The sequence below is a fragment of the Heterodontus francisci genome, chromosome 17 (genome assembly GCF_036365525.1).
Source record: "Heterodontus francisci isolate sHetFra1 chromosome 17, sHetFra1.hap1, whole genome shotgun sequence".
Classification (NCBI taxonomy): Eukaryota; Metazoa; Chordata; class Chondrichthyes; order Heterodontiformes; family Heterodontidae; genus Heterodontus; species Heterodontus francisci.
Genome location: NC_090387.1, coordinates 59,112,070 through 59,137,699, shown reverse-complemented (window position 1 = coordinate 59,137,699; position 25,630 = coordinate 59,112,070).

Genomic DNA, 25,630 nt, shown 5'->3' with positions numbered 1-25,630 from the left:
AAACCCCAACCTACAGTGAAACCTGCATCCCTAAGTTCTGTACCAGTGTTAGGAGGACCCTCCAGCAGAGGGCTTGTGAACTGTAAGGGACCCCCGCCAAGAACAAAAAGCGACAGGCAGGCACAAGGCTGGCAAAAGGTTAGATAGAGAAGGGGAATAAGTGACCAAGAGGGCAGGTTAAAGGAAGTCCAGGAGGAATCCTGGATGAACACCCCTACTGTCCAAAAAATGTGAAAAGTTAGACCCCACATCCTCTTATGTAAATGCAGACACTAGAAGCACCCCACCAGAGTTGCTGACAGCATTTAGAGGAACCTGCAGAGACAAAGAAAGACCTTTAGGGGGCAGAAAACCCATGAGGGTGATGCCTCACTGAGTCAAAGTGCCACAGGGGAGTGCAGTAGAGTCTGCATAAATACCTGCAGGCAGGAGTGTCCTGTGGGACAAAGGGGTGATTAGCAAAGAATCCTCCCCCACAGTCAGAAAAAAAACAAACCACCCATCCCTTGAAGTCAAAAGCCTTTGCATGACTCAGTAAAGCAATGAAAGAGAGTTCAGGATAGAACTGCCCACTATTGACTCTTTTTTAAAAAAAAATGATCTCAGCAGGAACAAAGACCCAAGGCAGCCATAGAAATGGGGAAACGGAAGAGAAACTTCCCAAAAAAGAACACGTTTATTGGGATGCCAAAAAGGAGGCAATTAAAGCAGCTCTGGCACCAAGAGAAGACAGTCTGTAATAGGTTTTAGGATTTATGAATGAATGGGAATGAATGAGAGAAATGCATGTTTTTTTTCTGTATCTTACATTTTTCTCTTAACCCTTTTAATGAAATGCGCTTTTCTCAAATTGCATTTCATTCTGCCGGGTGTGGAGTTGTCATGCTAGGCCCTGACCTGCCAAGAATGAGGCACATTAATTTTGTTATGAACATTGATTTTAAACTGTCACTGGAGTGAAGAACGGACTTGTTAAACAGATCAGCCATGCCTGGAAAAGACATTTGTATATCAACAGACAGTGTTTGGAAGGACAAAGCAGTCATTGCCTGACACATTCAACCCACAATGGACTTTTGATCACCAGATGTTGAAGATGGGGAGCTCGCATTCCAGGTTGACTGCTAAGATGGCCGAATACACAAACGGACATGGTCAAACCAGCTAGTCACATGACTAATCTGCTGGGCAACCTGAGTTTTTGAATTTGTACAAACAGTTTGGGAAAAGCAGAATGCTCCTGGACTGAGAAGATCTCTCCTGTCTGCCTGCTCCCATCTCTTTCTCACAAGCCTCTGAATCCACTGAAGACACATGAACCCCAAGAGAGAAAAGTCTCCTACAGCAAACAAGATTTAAGAAGAATACTAGGCCCCAACGAAATGCAAGATTTACCTACAATCAAGGACTCTACAGTGAGCTTGAAGACCCATAACAAAAACTCTTCCGATATTGCCTCAAACTTTTCCACTTTATTTCTTCTGTTTTCTTTCTGTATCTATCTGCATGTGTGTATCACGTATGCCTGCCAGCGTGGGTGCGTCGTGTATCCATGGGCATTAACCGAATTAGAGTTTATGTTTAATAAATTTCAGCTTTTCTTCTTTAAACCTAAGAAAGCTTGTTTGTGTTGGTTTCTTTGCCTTATAATTGGAAAGCAGTGAACAAGGATTCACTAAGGGGGAGCTAAACACACGGTGTGTTTACAATTAAACCCTGTTACGGTAAGACAAGGTGAAGGCTGAAAGGGAACCCTCGACTTCTTTCTCACCTGGTCGTAACACTCTGCTTCTACTGCCTTGTGAGGAAGAGTTCCAAAGACTCATGAACCTCTGCGAGAAAAACTGTCTCCCACAAGGGGAAACATTCTTTCCACATCCACCATGTCAAGATCCCTCAGGATCTTAAATGTTTCAATCAAGTCGCCTCTTACTCTTCTAAACTCCAGCGGATACAAGCCTAGCCTATCCAACCTTTCCTCATAAGACAACCCACCCATTCCAGGTATTAGTCGAGTAAACCTTCTGTGAACTGCTTCTGACATATTTACATCCTTCCTTAAATAAGGAGACCAAAACTGTACATAGTACTCCAGATGTGGTCTCACCAAAGCCTTGTATAACTGAAGAATTCCCTCACAATAAATGATAACATTCTATTAGCTTTCCTAATTACTTGCTGAACCTGCATACTAACCTTTTGTGATTCATGCACTAGGAGACCCAGATCCCTCTGCATCTCAGAGATCTGCAATCTCTCACCATTTAGATAATATGCTTCTTTTCTATTATTCCTGTCAATATGGCCAATTTCACATTTTCCCACATTATACTCCATTTGCCAGATCTTTGCCCACTCACTTAACCTATCTATATCCCTTTGAAGCCTCCTTATGACGTCTTCACTGCTTACTTTCCTACATATCTTTGTGTCATCAGCAAATTTAGCAACCATACCTTTGGTCCCTTCATCCAAGTCATTTATATAAATTGTAAAATGTTGAGGCCCCAGCACAGATCCCTGCGGCACATCACTCGTTATGTCTTGCCAACCAGAAAATGACTCACTTATGCCTACTCTCTGTTTCCTGTTAGCTAGCCAATCTTCTATCCATGCCAATATGTTACCCCCTACACCATGAGCTTTTATTTTCCACAATAACTTTTGGTGTACCTTATCAAATGCCTTCTAAGTAATCTAAGTACAGTACATCCACCAGTTCCCCTTTATCCGCAGCATCTGTTATTTCTTCAAAGAACTCCAATAAGTTGGTTAAACATGATTTCCCTTTCACAAAACCATGTTGACTCTTCCTGATTACCTTGAATTTTTCTAAGTACCCTGCTATAACATCCTTAATAATAGCTTCTAACATTTTTCCTAAGACAGATATTAAGCTAACTGGCCTGTAGTTACCTGCTTTCTGTCTCCCTTTTTGAATAAAGGAGTTACATTCGCTATTTTCCAATCTAATGGATCTTCCCTGAAACTGGAGAATTTTGGAAAATTAAAAACAACGCATCAACTATCTCACTAGCCACTTCTTTTAAGACCCTAAGATGAAGTCCATCAGGATCCAGGGACTTGTCAGTCCGCAGCTCCAACAATTTGCTCAGTACCACTTCCCTGATGATTGTAATTTTCTTGAGTTCCTCCCTCCCATTTCCTGATTTACAGCTATTTCTGGGATGTTACTTGTATCCTCTATCGTGAAGACCGATGCAAAATACCTGTTCAATTCATCTGCCATCTCCTTATTTTCCCTTATTAATACCCCAGACTCACTTTCTATAGGACCAGTGTTCACTTTGTTAACTCTTTTCTTTTTTAAATATCTATATAAAAACAGCAAAGAATGGCTAAAAGATTGATAAGGATGGAAAATTAGAGTACGAGAGAAAGGTAGCTGGAAATATGAAAATAGATAGTAATAGTTTCTATAGATATTTTAGAAAGAAAAGAATTAACAAAGTGAGTGTTGGTCCCATAGAAAGTGAGTCTAAGGAATTAATCATGGAAAATAAAGAGATAGGATATGAATTGAACCTCCCCCAGATCTGCCATGGGTAACTTTTAGATGCCCCTGCCTGAAACATGTGTTAGGCACCTTGCATGTGCAAATCGGGATCCCAACACCATCTGTCAGACCATGATTGAAATTCATATACAAATGGGAAGAACCTGCTGGTCTTGAGTGGCCTAACCAGCAGTTCTTAAAGCGACCATTGGAGGCCGCTCAAAAGCCAGAAAACCTTTCTACATTACATTTTTGTGGAGAAAGGAAGAGCCACCTCCAGTCGCTACAAAAATACAGTGGGCTGCTGTCGGCCAGGCTTGTCCACCCTCCTCTTCACTCACCACCCGCCTTCCCCTTGAACCAACCAGTGAACTGGCTTGGCATCAGAGTGCTGCAAAGGATTGGTCTGACCATGTTGCCGCGGAACGCTCCATTCAGTTGGACCATGCCATACCACCTGTCCCTTGTGGTAAAGTGTGTCCAAAGAAACACCTTTGGCCACCAGTCCATCAGGCAGTGGGCCACACGAAACTTCTTTGAGAAGATGGTATATCCTGTCGGATCTGTCATTTGGCAGAATGCCTCACTGCCAGAACTTTCAAACAAGCACCAAAATGTAGCTTGGCTGGTGGTGAGACAGGCCCTCCCTGCCAGATCCTTCTTGCATGCCTGGAGTGTCACCGCTTCTGCATGCTGTCCTCGAAGTGGGTGTGGTGAGGAAGAGACCGTTGCCCACCTCCTTCTGGGATGTGTCTGGAATGTGAGAAAGATGCAGTGGTTTTAGTCAAAGTTCATACCGATAAGTTCCGTAATGCAGGACTCAGTGCTGTACGAGCTGATTGTAGGTTTGCACACTGAGATAAACATCAACTGCTGCTGGAGAACCATGAACTCGATAAAAGACACATTTTGGTCTGCCTGAAATTTGCTGGTCTTCCAGTGCAAAGAGCCGTCAACGATCGAGTGTTGCAGACTGGAACATTCAAGTGCCAGGACTACATGCTGAGGAATGTACTAAAGCTTGGGTTAGCCATGCAGAGGCTTAATGGAGAAAGGCTACTGTGTAAGGCCTTCCCGCCATAGTATACTGAGGGGCTGGAACCCATGTAAAATCCTTCAGGCTGTATGCACCATAAAATGATTGACATAAAATGTAAATAACTAATAAATAAATATAATCTGTAATGACAAGCGTAGTGAGGTATTGAAAGAAACTTATCTGTATTGCACTTTATGTAATGTCAAATTTGAACTGCTTTGTAATGTATTTTCACAAATTTTATGAATAAAATATATTTTTGGAAAAAAAGGAGAAAAAATTGGAGCCAGCTCAAATTGGTTCTGCCCTCCTTGCGAGCTGCATCGGGATGCCTGATTGATGTCTGTAACATGTCGTTTAATACAAATGAGGCCTGAGGCTAAATTTCATTTTGGGAGTGAGACTGGTTGGCACCAGCACGTGAAGCAATTGCCACCCATTTTGGGCATAGGTGCAGTTTCTAGGCCAGAAAGTCAAATGTGGAGAATAGGGACAATTGCTTTTCCTCCTCAGGATGAATTTTCTTTTTCCTGTTTGATATATAGCAGATTTTTACTTTTCACCACCGTCCTGTAAATATTACATTGTCGATCCACTGTACCTCCATTATACATTCTGCTAGATTTTCCTTTCCAGTGAGGCTTTTTTCCAACAGCTAGCCCTCCGTTTCTCAACTGGAAAAATGGCGACCAACAGAGGAAGAACTGGTGGGGATTTTAGACATTTATTTTCACACTTGATTCAATTTTCAGGTAGGCCTCTAAATGGGCTCCCAAACAAGCATGAGGCACTTTAAATATGCACATCGGGTTCCGCACTGATTGTAGGAATCTGATTGCAGTTTTCATGGAGAAATGGGCAGAGCCTCCAAGGTGCATGCTGGTCCGACTTTCTCCATGAGAAGTGGCCTAATCTGCGGTCCTTTAAGGGACTGCTGCAGGCCACTCAGAAAAGGTAACATTTTTGAGTTTTCTGAAGAGATTTTAGTGAGGTCAGAAGGGGCATTAAAACTTCTGGCCCCACAAAAAAATCTTCTGGCCTACAATAAGCCCATTCTAGACCCATCTTCCGTGATCCCTGAATTCACACCCTCCTGAACAGGCTCTACCTGCCAACCAGTTCCTTGAAAAAGCCTGCTGATATTTGTTTTACTTCATGAAATTGGTGAGCTGCAGAATGGTTCCTGTTTGACTCCCACAGCTCACCAAGGTAAAACATGAAGGAGGTTTGAACTTGAAAATGGGCTGCACATCTCGATGGTGGGCTTGAGTGGGCGTAAAGGGCCCACCGCCAATATTGCGCCTGTCTTAGGCCCGACTTGAAAATCTTGCCCATGACTTAAATGGAAAGGAGAATGGGATGGAGGATATGAGGGCCAGTCAGTCCGCTATCAGCAGCTTTCTACCTGCTCGGTGCTGGAAGTTAAAATATGCCCATGGCCTTTGGAGGACTTAATAAAAATGCAAGCACAATTAAATTATTTTACTGGCAAACTGAACAAAGAGGAAGGAGGTGCTTTGCAATTCACAGCTGGGAAAATGTTAATTGTTGGACTGGAGAAGGATTGCATGACAGAGAGAAGCAGTTCCAGAAGGGATGCTAAATCTCCCAGCCTTTGATTAGGGAGGGAATTATTATCCTGGACCTCATCCACCTTTTCTCTTCAATTTTAGATGTTGATGACCCTATTCAACAGACAGAACAATCTTCAGGGTGAAGTAAATTTTCACTACTATTAACACATATCATTTATTGGTGAGGATGTGTAGAAGAGGGTAAGGACTGGACTGTGGTAAGAGGGTGTTCGAATTTCAAGATGGATTAGGCTAGTACTTGCAGTGTGCATGATTACAGGAATGAACATCATACTGTAATGTTGGAAGGAACTTTCAGGATAAGCAGTTTTTTCATGTGTAAGGAAAAGCCCAAGAAAACTGCAGCAGAGTCCTTCCTGCTATGTCATAGGCACCATGGAACAGACAGACTAGAATAATATAGCCACAGGAGGCCATTTGGCCCATTGTGCCTGTGTTGGCTCTGTAAAAGAGCTATCAAATGAATCCCACTCCCCAGCTCTTTCCCCATAGTTGTGTAATTTTTTTTGTCCTTTTCTAGTATATATCCAATTCCCTATTGAAAGATACTATTGAATCTTTTACCACCAGCCTTTCAGGCAGTGCATTCCAGGTCATAACAACATGCTGTGCTTTTTTAAAAAAAAAGTAGTTCTCCAAATCTCCCCTCTGGTTCTTTTTTCCAGGGGAGGTGAGGGTTTGGGTCTTGTCATTCACAGTTGAACTAATGAGAAATGTTACACAGTGAGGTCATTGAATTTGTTTTCTTTAGCAATGCAGCCAGATCATTGGAAAAATACAGCTGGCATTGATATCGTTGGCAATCTCTCACCAAACCTTGTTTCCTGAACAGGCTGTGGGGCATGATGCCTTTCACTGGAAGAAGGAGGCTGTTCCTCTTCTGAACTTGCAGCACCCTGCTGCTCACATGACCAGTTGTAACCACCTTGCAAAAGCCACTGTGATTCCCCATCTTTGATCTGAAATATGCACACTGTCTCTTTAAAGGGGTGAGGACTTTAGGACCTGCAGCAGCATGTGCCTTCTCACAAATTGCCAATTGCAGGTGCTACTCATGCCTGCAGCTCAATCAGAATCTGCTAATCAAGCTGAACAAGGAAACTCAGCCAGTTAGAGAATAGTTCAACTCTGGAGCAGGTGCTAATTGCACCCTTCCTGCCAATTTAAAGTGAGCATGCTAAATAGATTAGGCAGGATTCATGATGAGGCAAATTATACAGTATTACTGGAAGAAATAGCCTTAATTATCACTTTGCTTCAGCATTGTTGCTAAAATACGCATTGGCTCCCTCTTCTGGAATGTTTAGGCACACCACTGACAACTGTATCAGTAGGTGTACATACATATCTATTATTTCAGTCATAAATGGAAGGAGGTTCGGCTACATATCCTTTGCAGCAGTTTGATGGTGTTCGTTGCATCTCAATGTATAATTTTACATAGTTAATATTACTTTTGTAAATAGATATAGGTGTACTTGCAAGGTTCTAAAGGGTAGATTATTATTTTAGTACAATATTTCCCTCTAGAGTTAGCATACAGCCATGTGTTCAGAAACATGTGTCTTTTTTGAAGTAACAGCCTCTTCTGTAGTGCAGTTCAACACTTTAAATTAAAGGGGAAAAAATTGTCCTTTGTATTTGCAGGACTGTAGAGTGAAATAGCAGAATGCAGCGGAAAAGTATTCAGTGAACTACATGCTGGGAAAAGTATGCTTTACATTGTGCTCAAAAATATATAGTGTCACGCTCATGAAAAGTGCACCGATGAAAATGCAAAAAATAAACAAGAGTTTAAAAATTGAGCAATTTTTAAAAGACTGGTACATTTGCTGTCAACAAATTGGAGGACAAGTCACATGACCCATCTCACCTCCTGCACCAAAATACACCTCCATGTCTAGTAGAACCAAAACCAATTAATCCTGTCTACATGGAAATGAGACAGCTTATCACACATGGATGTGAGCTATGCACAAAACAAGTTAAAACAAAGGCACTCCCAGACTCTACATCTCCAGCTATCTTTCACCACCATAGTGTGTGAACAGCCCTCATATTATCAAAATGGGGCCATTAAAAGCTATTGTACAGCCCATCAGTAACTGAAACCTAAAGTCACATGGACACACTTAATGAGTTTACCTTTAAAGGTAATCGCTTTGAAGAACAAAGGGGTCTTTCCAGTTCAGAACATCAGTCATCAACCATTCTGGACTCTCCAGCCACACGGTCAACATCAAAAGCCATCTTGAAATTCAGCACAAGGCTGAGAGAGAGAGAGATCAGTTCCAGCTGACATTTGAACCCTGCAGAGTCAGTTGAAAGCTAACTGCAGCAGAGAAAAGAAAGTGCCTTTGAAACAACTCCTCACCTGTGAAAACTGATCTAAGAATATCAGCACCATCTTCAAACTGAAGTGAACTGCCAGAGGTCTTCAGCAATACAGCAAATACAAGACAATCAGCCAACAGGCCTGCAACTTTAAAACTCACCTACCGAGAGGATCCCACAGGCTTTCCTGAAACAACAGACTTTTACACCTTGAACTCTTAACACCTCTTACCTTTTCCCTTCTATATATCTCTTCTTGTACGTGCTTCTGAGAAAGAATGCGTGCATCGGTGGTGTTGCGAACGTTTCAGGTGATTATTATTTAATAAATATTTAATCTACTGTTTTAAACTCGTGAGAAAACCTGTCACTGTCTATTTATTTGGTGAACAAAACACAGGGGCAGGAACACTAATTTAAACAAAAACACTTTCCGTGGTCAGGTGGGAGGTGAACAGTGGAAACCAGCCATGCCATTTCCCACCTGTCCATAACAATATATGAAACTAAATGATAAAACTGGATCACCTGCTGTAAAGGGGCATTCACTGTTATATAAATGTAACCTGTAACAATCATCATTCTAATTGAAATGTTAGAGAAAATGGAAAGCCATAATATATTAATGTACTATTCAATTTTAGTCTTCATGTCAATGATATTGTTTGCACTTAGATTTCCAGAATAGAGGCTGTTTCTGACAGAGGAGAGAGATTCAGAACACGAGTGAAGCACTGCTGTTTCCATACACATCCCAGTAAACAGAGGAATTCACAGAGCCTGACAACAGACCACCTAGGCAGATTTTTATTCTTAATACTACAGTAGTCATTATATAGTTGGCTAAGGACTCTTGCTATCTCATTGGAATATCTATATGTATCTATATTGTTACGACCGACGCGGGAGGAGTGCATTGTCTTTTCTAGTTCCACTTTTCCACAGGTCACAACATACATTTTAAATGTTTACCCAGCTACCAATACGGTCAATCATATACTCTACTCTTTATTGCAGAATAAAATACATCAACCAGGTTTCTTTAATAAACAACAAAATTATCAATTTATTATAAAACAAGACTTATCAAGTATCAAAGCAAAGCATTAACACACAGATTGAAATATGAAAGTTCCCTTTTCAAATACCACCCCCTCCCCCCCCCGCCACACACACACACATACTCACATACACACTGGTTAAGGACAAATTAAGAAATTTTCTCTTCAAAGCTCATTTACAAAAAAAAGGATAAAATAAGAATACTTTGGCCAAATACCTTTTAATTCTTGAAGAAAACGTATGAGATACATTGTGTCCCCAAATGGCATACAGTTTGGCATCTGAGAACATGTAGACGGGTCACTGGGATCTTTTCTGGAGCAGTTCTTTTCAGGTGGTATTGAGAATTAATCTGGTAGGTTTTTCCAGTCTCTCAGGAGAAATGCAGCATCAGGGGGTTTTAGTTTCCACACACCGGATCTTTGCGGGGTTTCACAGAGACAAGAGGAAAGAGTTGAGCAGGGTGTTTCTCTCTTGGCACGTTGATCTCCAACTGCTTTCAACAACACAGTCCATACCCCAACAGAACAAAACAACATTTCAGAAGCGAAACACATTCCTGACCCTCATAGATCATAACATGTCATTTCTCTGTAAACACTTCCCCAAGTCACCATATTTTCTGCTGTTTATTGAGCTTAAGGCATGCGATACCAATAAAAGTTCTTTTCAAACAAGACCTCTTAGTGACCCTTGTAAAAAAACATCCATGGAGTCTTTTCAGTTTTCCCAAATAAACCAATGTCTATGATTCTAAAATATGAATCCTCAAAAAATATTTTTAAAAAGAAGCACTTTCGTAACATTATATCTATATATCTTTCATTTATAAGGCACCTTTCACATAATCAGGATGTCCCAAAGCACCATATAGTTAAATCTTTCATTCTTAAGTCTAGTCACTGTTGTTTCATAGGCAAACATGGGAGATAATCTGTGCACAGTGATGCCTCAGAAAGAACAATGAGATCAATGACCAGCTAATCATGCTTTGGTGATGTTAGTTGAAGGATAAATGACCCAGCGCACTAGGAGAACTCCTGTGCTCTCTTACATTCATCTGAGGGAAAAGGTGGAGCCTCAGTTTAAAATTTCATCTGAAAGGTGACACTCCCATGACAATACAGTACCCCTTCGAGACGGCATTGTCTAGTTTATGTGCCTGAATACTAGATTGGGGCATGACTATAAACTATAGAACCTTCATTCAAAGCTACAGAAAAGATGGTAGATTAGTTTGGTTGTCAAGAAAAGGCACTGAACAAAAATGGTTTCCAACAGGATGGGAGGGTGGGTGTGTCATGATAGCCATTTGGCAAAGTAGTAGAAATATTGGTAGAGGCCTTGGAGAGGCTGCACGTTTACCCTCATAGTCATACAGTAGAATGTGCTGAAAGAGGGGATATTTGGGCATTTACAGGAAGAATATATAAATATTTAAATTTAAATAAGGAAGATTTTTTTTGAAATGAAGAACCAAAATCTCTGTTTGAAGACCAAATATTTTGGCTAGTATTTTCAGGGTAGGGAACCTCAATTTGCATATTTAATACCTCAGGCACTGAAAGCTGGTGATTAATATTAACCTTCTTGTAAATCATAATAAATTTTGGAAAAATATGCCTGATGTTTCTAAACGAATAAAATGACAATTCATCACAACCTTAAGATCTACATTGTGTTGAAATGGTAGTTGTGATAATTAGCTGCAAACTTTATTTTACAGCATTTTTATGGTAGTTGCACATTTCATAGTCACAGTAGCAATACAATCAATGGTTTAAAACACAGTTCTGATTGAGTAAGTATTGCTCTGGAAGATTTTTCAAATATTATCTGGTGGGACCTCTTCATTGACCTTTCAATTGGTCTCTTTGGATAGAATGTCCCTTACCACTCGGATCCATTCCTCCAGGCAGCCAGAGTTTGCTTTAGCTGTGATTGGTTTTATCTTAAATTGGAAATTAATTGGCTACGATTAATTTGCTGAGGATTTGCTTACAAGCGAGAAAGAGAAATAGGCTGTGGGAATTAATAAATGGAGAATTAATAAAGGTGCTGCAAAAGATTGTATAGTTGTGAAATGCCTGAGGCATTCTGCTATTTTTGACTTGTTGCAAAACATTAAAACAACAGAGGCAGTGCATCCAAAGTGTGGGGCAAATATTAATTAAATGTGTCATGTAAATACCATAATATAGTGATTAATCTTTTTTGATTCATCAAAAGTTTGCAACAATTTAGTAGTTTCTGAGTAACCATCTTAATCAGCTGGCTGATCAAGTTATGCATTCTGAAAATGGCTTGGAACAGACCTTTCAAACATCAGTTTCCTGGCTAAGCCTATAACACAGCCTTTGCTGAGGTGAGCTATTTCAGCACAGAATACAAATCAAGCCAAGGACATTCCTGGCTTGTTTGGCTCAGTGCCACTGAGCTACAGGGATTATGGGTTGGATTTTGTGTTGGAGGCGGGGCTCCTGGTGCCAGGCTGAAAAGGCAGGGGAAAGCCCACCTCTGTCTTTTTGTGCCCCGATCCCACCCCCCCCCCCCCCCCCCCCACCCCCGGAGCAATCCTTTGATGTTTTTCAGGCTAGGTGTCCCGTGCCGGGAACCCTATCCTTTTGAAGACGGGGATTCCGCCTCCAAGAGCTGCCGGCCAATCAGAGGGGTGGCAGCTCCACCAGGAGCAGTGGCCACTGCCGGCATTGCAGAGGCCTTACACCCAGGCCCAGGGCTGCAACCCTGGATATCGGGTAAGTGAGACAGTCTAGAAGGCCCCAGCAAGTGGGGGTGGTTGTGCAATTCAGGGGGAGAGAGGTCCCGTGGGAGTAAACTGATTCCCAGTGGAGGTCCTCCATAGGCCACAGATTGCCCATGGAGGAAGAACCCCCTCCCTCCTCCCTGAGCCCGCAGGAAGGGCGCCTAATGTTACAAGGCGTCCTCCCCGAGTGGCAGAGGCCCCCTCCCACCCCCTCCCCCCCGCCACCACTGCCGCTGGCAAGATCCTAGCAGTGGCGGGAAGAGGCCCTTAATTGGCTGTTAATAGGCCACCCATCGCGATACTCCATGACCACCCCCCGCTTCAAGTTTTCCATTGTAAATGGCATGTACTTATTTTGAGTTTGAACAATCAATAATTTTGTCATGAAAAATTGGTAAAAGCAGTAATAGAGACATGTTATCATCTGCTGATGAAAGTCAAATCTGTACAATTCACTGAAATGCCTCATCTATAAATGCAACATAACTCTTTGTGTATGTGGAATAGGCAAATAGAAAAAGCTCTTCCAGTGCTTGTTTATAAAATGTATTAGAGCATGATTTCACGAAAGTAAGGTTGGCTATGACAGCTTTCACAGATGTTAGAAAATGAATCTTGCCTTCATATAGAATGGCGAGTTCTGACTGACATTGGCTTGACTGCAGTTGCAAACTCTATTGCGCATTAACATTTGAAGTATAGTTTATTATTAGCCCATGCTAACAACATCTCTCCTTAGTGTAACAGTACTTATCCATGCCCCAGACAAATATTGGCTCACCCACAAAATTGAGATCAACGTAGAAGGGTCATGTGTAGCTGCTTGGGAGACGCACTATCTTCTTTCTCCAATGGAGGGCAGCATGAAGCTCCCTGTACTTATATGTAAAAAAAATTCTTCAACTATGCATCTTAAAAACTGAGTGAAGAAATTTTGTTATTTTCATTTACTTGAATATGTTCATCTGAGATTCGGATATGAGACTTAAGTAAGTAGCATTGGTATTGCTGAACTCCATTCTGATATTTTCACATTGTTCAATAGATTTAAATGATACTTTTTTGCAGTAAATATGCCACTACAGTTCTGATATCATGTTATTGCTTACCCCAATACAGCCTTTATTTTAATTCCACTTATAAGAGACTGGGAAAGCTTGTTGAAAGATATAAGATATGATAGCTTATGATACTAACGGCGTGCATTATTCTTTTCTCATGCTGTAGCTACTAATTAGGCTACTGGTTTACATTTTATTGTACATGATTATTTACTGTTCATTAATGCTTCTCTATTCTTCATAAGTGTAACTGAAACATGTTTGTGGTGGAATAGATATGATAAAAGAATAAAATCATTGTTAAGTATTTTAAAACCGTGCTTCTTTAGTTTTACGTATGCCCAATTTCAATATATAATGAATAATGCTACTTTTGAGTATGATGACAGCAATATATTTAACAAAACACAGCTAACAATCTTTTTTATAGTATCATACACAACGATTGCAGTATAATATCCAACCACATTGCAATAGGAACAAGTTTATGGTAGCACAAGTTGTCAAGTGCATTCACCACAGAATCCCTTTCTCCTTTAATGTTTTATCTCTTTCTTTGTATGGTTGGAACATTCTGTAACTAGCTCTTTTCTGGGGGAGCCATGGCATAATTTCTTTGTTAAGATTATTTTAGTAACATTATATCATTCAGGCTTTTGCTCACCTGTAATCTAATTCTTATTACAAGCATACTAACCAGTACCATAATCACTACAGTTGAGGCAGGAGTTGTTACTGGTTATAATGTATGAATTTTAGTCTGAATGAATACATAATTGATTGTGCTTAAATAACAGACGAGGGTGCAGAGTATATTTACCAGAATGGCAGAAGGGATCAGGGACTTCAGTTCTGTAGAGAAGTTGAAGGCTAAAAGGAAATTCAATAGAGGCATTCAAAATTATGAGGCTTTTTGATAGATTAAATACAAAGGAACTGTTTTCACTGGTGAGAGGGTTGGTAGCTAGAAGATTATAGGTAATTGACAGAAATACCACAGGGGATATGAGGAGAAATTGAGGAGGCTGTGGGGAAAGAACAGGGAGTGGTGTTCTCATTCAGATAGCCAGGCTGCGAAGGATAGTCTGGAGCCTGATCTTTACATACTTATAAACTTTTATTTGCAGAGACACACATTACAAACATGTACCTCCAAACCCAAAAACCAGTTTTAGTCTGTTCCTATATATAGGAGCACAAGTGAATCCCCAGTTAATGTCCATCACTTAAATACAATTAAACGTCCAATTACTATCCAATTAAGAAGATGGACTATTTGGATAATTCTTTAAAAGAGCAAGTAGAGGCAAGATGAGCGAATGGCCTCCTTCTGTGCTGTAAAATTCTATGATTCCTTAACAATTCTAATCATATGAATACTCTAATGGAGAGCATCTCAACATAATGAAAATGACCTTATTCCCTCACACACTGTACCAAGTAGGTACAGTACATCAGTTCACATGTAATGGACAGCTATCAATATATTTTACAGGCATAAAAAAGCAGAAAATGAATAATAAGCTTATATATGTACTGTACAGGGACTGTCACAATAGCCTAATAATGTTCAGATCCTTGGCAGACTATGTGGCACAGCTGAATACAGCTTAATAATAGTATGTACAGTTTAATAAATGTTTTTAAAGATTAGCTAAAAATATGTAGAAATAGATAGCTCCAAATGAAGAGACAGCAGCTGCATGGTGCAAGAGGTTCAAAGGCCTCCTTCTGTGTCATAAATTCTATGATTCTATGAATACTGGATGTTGTATTTCAATCTTGTTGTTCTGATGACGTCAACCACGAGAGTGCAGCTTGAGTGGTTTATGAACATCAGAAGAAGTGGAGTTTGAATTACAGTCCTTAAGTTTCTTCGCAGCATGCTATTTTCTGCAACAATTCTGAAACAAAGCATTGTTGGAACATTGATAGCAGTGAAGCACTAGTGTGATGATAGCAGCTGACTGAGATGCTTAAAGGACAAAACAATAAGCAACTCAGCTGAGTGATTGTACAGTATTTACCAAGTAGATGCAAAGTTAGTGCACACTACAACAATATAATTACCATAGGAAAGCACAAAATTTAAATATTAAGGGTAGAAATTCAGCTCGGGGGGGGTTGCACAAAATAGGTGGTATTGATCTGCCACCTATTATACACAGCACCTTATATTCAGTTAATGGAATTAAATATCAGGCACTGCGTATACAGGGCAACCAGTCCAGAACTGACTATTTTTGCCACAGCCCAAGATGATTTTCTACCCCTTAATATTAGAAAATGAATAAATAACTGTTTTGATTTTTTAGCTCTCTTTAAAAAGGTTGGATTTTAAAATATAGTTTGACAACTGTATGGCTCAGAGGCTAGAGAGCTATGTACAAATTGAACTTGTTTTCTTCCCTTGTCCTTTTGATGGTGCATCGTTTTCAATTGAAGATTTTTTAAACTAACACTTAACTAATGTTGATGAAAATGTTTCTATAGCCTTTATTTGTTTTTAAGAGAGGAACCATTTAAAAAGGAAGGTTTGGAAACGTTTTGTGCAATTCAGGACATGATTACATTTCAATATGTATTTTTGAATGAAGCATTTGATTTGCTATATTACTGGCACGGCTGCAGAAATACACAGTGCAGCTTCTTCTAAATAATATAGGGCAGACGTGAAGGAACATACAAGCACCACTGATCTGTAAAGATGCCAAGTGTTATTGACACAAAAGGAAATGGGCAAGTGTATGTAATAGGATGGAGCAACCTCTCGAAAAAACATGAAGTATGAAAATTAAAGAGAAAATAACAAGCACCTGAGAGACGTATGTAGTCAGATCTTGTGTTGCATTGTACAGTATTGCTCAGCCAAAAAATTAGAATTGTAATCTCGCATAATATTAGAGTACACCTTAGTTTATAAGTGGTTTGAAGTGAATACATAATTGGTTATGCCTAAATAACATTGACGAGGGTGCAGAGTATATTTACCGGAATGGTACCAGGGGGATGAGGGACTTCAGTTGTGTGGAGAAGCTGAAGGCTAAAAGGCGATTCAATAGAGATGTTCAAAATAATATTAGAATATACTTTAGTCTATAAGTGGTTTGCATCATAAGAAAACAATGAACAGCATGAAAATCAAAAGATTAGGTTGACTCAGAAAAAAGGAATTGTATAGATTTATGAAGTATATAAACATTATATACTTATTCATATTTACCCATTTGCATAGTTGAACCAAATTTAGAGCAGATTTCAGGAAAGTTGGTTAATATTGTAATATAATATTTACCCTTTCATTTTTAATATTGAGTAAATAATAATATTTTAATATTTGAGACACTTTCAGTTTGCTTTTCTACATTTTGTAATATTCAAATTCTTTATATGTGTATTTTGTGTCTATGCACATAGTAGTTATATGTTGAACTTATGTTTTAGATTGCAATAAAATGCATCATTTCACAGGTGTAAAAATACTTTTATTGACAATTTTTTATATCATTTGGGTTAATTTCTGCCTTTATAGTTTGTGATGGCAGCGCAGAACAAATTTGATATTTAATTTTGCATTGCAGTGCATTAATGTTCAACCATTAAAACACAATTAACATGTGTAATTCATGCAGATTCTATAAACTACACCCATAAATTAACACATTTGTTTGCACGTGACCAGAATGTAACAAATATGGAAACCAGAAATATGGAACATATTTGCCTCAGAAACTATGAACAATTTGCTACCCATGTTACATAATGCTTTCATGCTTGGTGACTGGAGTTACTCTCCAACTGAGACTTGTTAGACCCAAGGAATGGTACAATAAAGCCCTGAGACAAGATTACTTCTACTATTCAATTCAGCTTATTCAACTCCAAAATGAATATCCTCCAACTAAGCCCAAACTAGTCTGAAATTCTTTTCCTTCTCTCTCACAGATTCTATTGTACCGAGTGGAATAGTTAAGCAGCTGTTGACCTAGAAAAATAACATACCACTACCTAATGATTCCTCAGGGACGTGCTTTGCTTTTACATGTAGATGCTCCAAACTTGGCAAGAAAAAGTAAGCGGCCATTCATATAACTTCAAAAGCAGGTAAAGCGATCTGCAATAGTGCAGATGATGTAAATTAATGTCTGGACTTATGGGCATTTCCTGTAGAAAGAATGTGTGTCAGTTAAGGATGAAAGTGCAAAATGTCAGAAATGAGTTAAGAAAAATGAGAGGATGGGTGATTCTGATAGCTTAATATTAATGTTAGCATCTGTATAAGAAATTTGGTGGTTCCTGACTTACGCAATATTCTTGGCTTGATCTTTTAAAAAAAAACATAGCATATGTACAGAGTGTTAATTTTGCAGTGTAAAGTGAGTGTGTCACTATTTCTTTCATTTCAAGTTTCCTCCCCCCTCATCAGTATTTTCCTCTCCCCTCCTTTCCTGAAGGAATTAATAACTGGCTGGTGTGTGGTTCTGCTGCCATGAATCACACACTAGTACCTCATCCAAGTGACCTTTATTCATTTGAGAGCTATGTGGCTAACAAAGGAAGTTAAGGATGATATCAAATTGAAAGAAAAGGCACACAATATACATTGAGTAAAACAATTTTTATGGTTTACACCATGTGAATTTGCTCTGAAAAGAGCAGTTGTTACTTTAAAAGGGAGGAGTTCTTAGAAGAATTGGCAGGCCTCGACATTTCGGGCAGCGTACTCTTCCCATCATCTGAAGAAATGACTGGAACAGGTGGAACAAGTAGGTTTATCTGTGATGGAGCATGGGAATATGGACAATATCTTACTGCTGATAGGTCATTGCGTATTCTTGTTCTTGCTGATACATGCTAAACAACTTTTAAAGGAATACAATGTTGCAAAGATTAGTGGTAGGTCGAAGATGGGGAAAATTTTAAAAAGCAGCAAATGATGACGAAAAAGAAAGAGGGAGAAAATAGATTGAGAGTGAACTAGCAAGAAATATAAAAACAGACAGTAAGAGCTTCTACAAGTATATAAAAGGGACGAGAGTAGCCAAAGTAAACATTGCTTCTTTAGAGGATGAGACTGGAGAATTAATAATGGGAAACAAGGAAATGACAGAGACTTTGAACAAAATTTGTATCCTGTCTTCATGGTAGAAGACACTAAAAGCATTGTAAAATAATTGTAAAACAATCAGGGGCAACAGGGAGGGAGAAACTTAAAACAATCATTCTCTAGAGAAAAAGTACTAGGAAAACTAATAGAACTAAAGGCTGACAAGTATCCTCAACTTGATAGTCTGCATCCTAGAGCCTTAAAAGAAGTGGCTGCAGAGATAGTGGATACCTTGGTTGTAATCTTCCAAAATTTCCTAGCTTCTGGAGAAGGCCCAGTGGATTGCAAAACTGCAAATGTAACGCCCCTATTCAAGAAAGGAGGGAGACAGAAAGCAGGAAATTGTAGGCCAGTTAGCCTAACATCTGTCATTGGGAAAATGCTGGAATCCATCATTAAGGAAGCAGTAGCAGGGCATTTAGAAAATAATAATACAATCAAGCAGAGTCAACATGGTTTTATGAAGGGGAAATCGTATTTAACAAATTTATTAGAATTCTTTGAGGATGTAATGAGAAGGGTGGATAAAGCGGAACCAGTAGATATGTTTAGATTTCCAAAAGGCATTCAATAAGGTGCCACATTAAAGGTTACTGCACAAGATAAGAGCCCATGGTGTTGGGGGTTATATTTTGGCATAGATAGGGGATTGGCTAACTAACAGAAAACAGAGAGTTGGGGTAAATGGGTCATTTTCAGATTGGCAAACTGGAACTATTGGGATTCCACAGGGATCAGTGCTGGGGCCTCAGCAATTTACAGTCTATATTAATGATTGGGTGAAGGGACTGAGTGTATTGTAGCCAAATTTTCTGACAATACAGAGGTAAGTGGGAAAGCCAGTTGTAAGGAGGGCACAAAGAGTCTGCAAAGGGATGTAGATAGGATAAGTGAGTGGGCAAAAATTTGGCAGATGGAGCAAAATGTAGAAAAATGTGAGGTTATCCATTTTGTTAGGAAGAATGGAAAAGCTAAATATTATTTAAATGGAGCAGTACAGAGGAACTGGGTGTCATCATACATGAAGCACAAAAGGTTAGCATGCAGTTACGGCAAGTAATTAGGAAGACAAATTGAATGTTGGCCATTATTGCAAGGGGGATAGAGTATAAAAATAGGGATGTTTTGCTCCAACTGATCAATGGAAGAATGAAGTTGATATATGGACTTGGGTTATGTCTTTACCTAAAAAGAAGCAAGGAATAGCCCTTGCACTTTCACTTCTATCCAGAAGCAAGATCAGGGGCAAAGTGTTCTCAGAGCTAGAGGTTCATCATTTGGACAATGAGGAAGGTTTGGACAAACTCTTGAAATATATGGCTAAAATTTATATGACAGATGACTTATTGAGTGCCTATGAGGTGTGGTCTGACTTTGATAAATTTAGAAAAATGGATGGTTCTTCCATAGAAGCATAGAGTTTAACCAACTATATGCAAGATTACAGTGATTCTGCTTGGAAATTCCTAGATCTGTACTTGCCTTCAAATTGTTGGATTGTGATAGGATATCGAACATGGAATTGCTCTTGGTATTAACAAGAGTTAGATTCAAAGAATGAGATATGCTTTTTGATCAGATGTCTGATGCCCTAAAACATTTTTTTGGAAAACATTCCTTTCCGGCTGCTTTCATGACGCAAATGGGCTCTTTAACGGTGACACCGCAGGTGGAGGATACAATGCTAGCAGTATTTCGAGGCCGTTCAAGTATGGGGCCCAGATGTCAATATGAAAGGTGAAACACACACAAAACGAGTGAGTATAGAGACCCTTTTGGCAACTAGAACAGACGGCAGGAATTGGGTAATTATGGCAGAAGGATGAACCCCAGAAATAACCAAGGGGTAGTCAATAAGTGTTTCCAATGTGACTCAAAGTCTCACTATATGTTGCAATGTCCAAAAAGGAATAACGGGGTTTTTGAGATGACACATTATGTGGAAAGTGAGGATGACGCTACTGATCAATCAGAAGGAATTGTACTGGTCATGAGAAGTTTCAGTCCAGTAATGATTGTCCTAGTTGCAGATTCGTTCAATTGCGCAGGACTAGTATATGTCCACAGTATGTGGAGTAGACTGGTTAAGGTTATGCATGGATTCTTTAAGTAAAGAAGACCAAAATAATGTCAACGAATATGACTGTTCTACCTGTTTCAGGTTTGGGGATAGCAACACGTTGAAATCAGTAAAAAGAGTGGTAATTCCGTGTAAAATAGCAGGTTAACTATTTTATTAGTACGGATGTAGTATCCAGTGATATACTTTTGCTGTTAAGCAAACCATCTATGAAAAAGGCACGGATGAAACTGGGTATGGAACATGATAAGGCTATTGTCTTTGGGAAATCTGTACCTTTGTGGTTTACACAGTCGGGACATTATTGTATTCATTTAGTGAGACCTAACATCTCTAAGCAGGATGTTAAAGAAGTATTAATGGCATCAGGAGGTAGGGATTTAAAGGAGGCAAGGCAATTTATTTCAAAACTACATCGACAGTTTGTACATCCGTCTTGTCATAGGTTGAAGATTCTGTTGAAAGATGCAGGGGTAATAGATGATTACGCTAAACTTATCGAAGCTATCAGTGAAAAATGTGACATCTGTAAAAAAAAAATACCGGAGGACGCCATTGCAACCCATAGTGAGTCTCCCATTAGCAAGGGACTTTAATGAAACCGTAGCGATGGACTTGAAGGTATGGGGTAAAGAAAAAAAAACATTTTTATTCTACACTTTATAGACGTGGCGACGAGATTCAGTCTGTTGACGGTAATTTATAGTAAAAAAAAAAGTAATAGTGGACAAGCTGATGGAAAGGTGGATAGGTACAGGACTGGGAGCAACGGCTAGATTTCTAACTGACAATGGAGGAGAATTTGCAAATGATGAGTTTCGGAGCAAATGTGAAAATATGAATATTGTAGCAATGCACACGGCAGCAGAAAGTCCTTTTAGAAATGGGATTTGTGAGAAATCATGCCGTGATTGACAAAATTCTCCAAAAAACTTTAGCAGACAAGCCAAAATGTAAATTGACAACTGCTCTGGCGTGGGCAGTACATGCAAAAAACACGCTTCAGATGGTCGGGGGCTACAGCCCATATCAATTAGTTTATGGCAGGAATCCAAAAATACCTTCAGTAATGTGGGATCGTCCCCCGGCTTTAGAGGGGACTATAATTAGTTAAATTTTTGCGCAACATTTGAATGCCATGCATGCAGGGAGAAGAGCATTTATTAAGGTGGAGGTTTCAGAAAAAATCAGGAGAGCTTTGAGGTAACTGGATCAGGCCATCAGAAAATAATTTTGATTCCAGGGATATGATGGTATTACAAAAGAGAAGGGCAGAAAGAATAGATAGGCCCAGGAAAAGTTATAGGCACTGATGGCAAAATGATGATTTTGCAAAATGGCAACCAAACCATTAAAGTACATTCCTTGCTGCTTATTGGCACTGATTACACATTGACATAATCTGAACAAATGATGGACACTGATAATGCACCATATACTTCGCATGCACATATGTCAGACCTTTGCGAGCAACAGGTTGTGCCAGATAATGGGCTGACTGAGAGTGGACCAAGTGATAGTGAAAATCCAGATAAGGTCATTTATCCCAAAGGTCAACTACCAAAAGTTGGGACTAGGGTGACATATATGCCAGGAGGGACTAGTGAATGGAGGGAAGCCACCATTATAGGAAGGGCAGGAAAGGCCACAGGCAAATACAAGCATTGGCTGAATGTGCAAGACAAGGGACAGGATATCAGACCTATAGATTGTGTTACAACCAGGTAAGAAAGAGGTTTAGGGTTCCCTTTCAGCTTTCACCTGGTCTTATTGTAGCAGAGTTTTATTTTTAAATGCACTGTTTTTTGCTCCCCCTTGGTGAATCCTTGTTCATTGCTTTCCAATTATAAGGCAAAGAAACCAGCACAAACAGGCATTCTTAGGTTTAAAGAAGAAAAGTTGAAATCTATTAAACTTAAAAACTTAAACTCTAATTCGGTTAACGCCTACAGATACAGGACACACCCATGCTAGCATGCATATACAATACACACATGCAAATAGAGACAGAACAGAGCAGAAGAAAAATAAAGTGGAAAAGTTTGAGGCAATATCTGAAGTGTTTTTGTTATGGTTCTTTGAGCTCTCTATAGAGTCCTTGATTGTAGGTAGATCTTGCTTTTCGTTGGGGCCCAGTATTCTTCCTAAACCTTGTTCACTGTAGGAGACTTTTCTCTCTTGGGATTCATGTGTCTTCAGTGGATTCAGAGGCTTGAGAAGAGATGGGAGCAGACAGGATAGATCTTCAGTCCAGGAGCAAACAGACACTCTCCTTTCAAAACTGTTTGTACAATTCAGAAAAACCCTAGTTGCCAAGCAGGTTAGTCATATGACTAACTGGTCTGACCATGTCTTGGATTGTATCATCTTAGCAGTCTCTGGAATGCTCCTCTTACACACAATACCTGGTGATCAAGGTACATTCTGGGTTGAATGTGTCCGGGAATAGTCCTTTGTCCTTCCAAGCACTGTCTGTTAATATGCAAATGTATTTTCCAGACACGGTTGGTCGGTTTAACAAGTCCTTTCTTCACTCCAGTAACAGTTTAAAATCAATGTTTGTGACAAAATTAATGTGCCTCATTCTTGGCAGGTGGGGGCCTAGCATGACAATTGGCAGAAGGAAGTGAAAATATGGAAGGCCAGAAAGTGGAGTATAAGTTCAGACAGTGAGCCTGAAGATGATCATGGTCCAAAGAAAAGATCACGAACTTGTGAAAGGAAGTCTGGTTGTAGGAGGAACAGGTCGAGTAGTGGTAGAAGTCCAGAAAGGGATAGGAACTCTAGAAGGGGACATGGTTTCACTAGAGCAAGGACCAGAAAGCAGGCGAAGGGCACCACAAAGTAGTAGCCCTTACTATAGAGAAGCTCAAGTGGCTACTAACATTTTAGATGGTAAATTGATAAAGAATGCCAAGCAAAAAGACTTGACAGTTGGAGAGAGTTTGGCGTATACATGGAGGTGCCAGATAGAGGACAACCAGCATTGTCCCATAGATGGATCTGTACGGAGAAAGTACTTCCCAATGATATGTATAAAGCGAAGGCCAGACTTGTAGCTTGGGGATTTGAGGAACAACTAGGCCATCAGGAAGTTAGCGTGGACTCCCCAATAGTAGGAAAAGCAAGTTTGAGGATTTTCCTAGCCCTTTTAGTGACACACTCATGGGAATGTAAGTCCATTGATATCAAAGCAGCATTTTTGCAAGGGGAGAAATTTAAAAGGGAAGTATTTTTAAAGCCACCAAAAGAAGTTGGAGATATACAGGAGAAATGACGGCACTAAACAAGTACGTTTATGGGCTAAATGATGCATTCAGGGTGTGGTATTTTTCAATTATGTCCATCCTACTAAAAGATGGTTATATTCAACTAAAGGTAGATCTGGCAATGTTTTATTGGTACAGTGAAGAAAAACTAGCAGGCGTTTTCTTGATGCATGTGGACGATTTTCTGTGGGGAAGATCTCAGGCATTTAAGAAATTTGTGGGAGACAGAATTCTACAGGAATCTAAAATTGGAAGTTGGGCTTCCGGAGCTTTTAAATATATAGAGTTGAACGTTAGGCAGACTAAGTTGGGGGTAACCCTAAATCAACAGTCTTACCTAGAGAATGTTAATAGGATTCCAATAAATTGGGCCAGTTCCTCTCAAAAGGAAGACTCTGTAACCAAGGAAGAAGCAGACCAGTTAAGGAGCTTAATTGGGCAGTTGAACTGGGTGTGCACACAAACTAGGCAGGATGTTTGCTGTGATGTATTAGAATTGGGCACCATGCTGAAACATGCTACTGTTGGGGAAGTGCTGGAAGCAAATAAGACATTGAAGAGATTGAGTTTTGCTAAATGTACACTCAAGTTTCCAGCATTGGGTGAGCCAGAAGAGATGAAATTGGTCATTTTTAGTGACGCCTCGCATGCTAATCTTCCTGATGGTTATTTGAGTGCAGCAGGGTTCATTTATATTTTTGGTGGAAAGAAATGATAAATGTTGTCCGTTAGCCTGGGAATCGAAGAAAATAAACAGAATAGTTTAAAGCACCTTAGCTGCTGAGACACTTGCACTGATAGAGGCGATAGATATGGGTGCGTATTCATCGAGTATTTTAAAGGAACTCTTATATAAGGGGCAATCAGAGAGTTTTCCTATAGAATGCTACATAGATAACCATTCTCTCTGGGACAATGTCCATTCGACAAAAAGTGTGGCAGAAAAGAGGTTGAGGATTGATCTCTCAATATTGGAAAGAAAAGAAATTTCCAAAATAAAATGGGTTGGTGCAAGTCATCAGTTGTCATATTGTTTTACTAAGACAAGTGTTTGTTTGAAAAAATTGTTGGATGTCCTCGAATAGGGCCGTATTGTGTGATGATAAGTTAGGAGAACGTTGGAAATTCTTTATACGATGAGATCGCTTTTTCTTTAAAGTTTTTTTAAGGGGGGAATGTACAGCATGGTAATGGCTGGTGCTGTTGAAAGTTAATGATAAATAATGTAAAGAAAAATGTGTAATTATTTATTTTTCACATATGTATCTTTAATTTAAAAGAAAAAAGGGGGAATCTATTATGGTCTGAAGTTCTTTAAATGGATGATAAATACCTGGTAGTTCAAGATAATAGGGTGAACAGGTGTTGGGGTGTTAATTAGTTAATTGTATTCAAGTGTGTATATATAAAGAAGAGGCAGCCAGCACTGGCTGTGGCGAGAGCAGAAGTAAGCTCTGTGACAAGCAATAAACAATCTATACCAAAGCATCCTAGTCTCTGTCTTCACAAACAGAGAAATCTCCAAGCCTAACACTCAGGACGTCCCAAAGTGCTTTACAACCAATGTAGTACTTTTGAAGTTTAGTCATGATTGTAATGTAGCAAACACAGCAGCCAATTTGTGCACAGTAAGGTTCCACAAGCACCGATACAATAAATGACCAGATCGTCAGTTGAACATAATTTTCAGACTATCCACAATTACTTACTTTGTCTTTTATTATTGCAAAATGAACAATATTTAGGACATTTTCATAAAAGGAGTGCATGTGAAAAACACAGTCTCTCGACATTGCGACTGT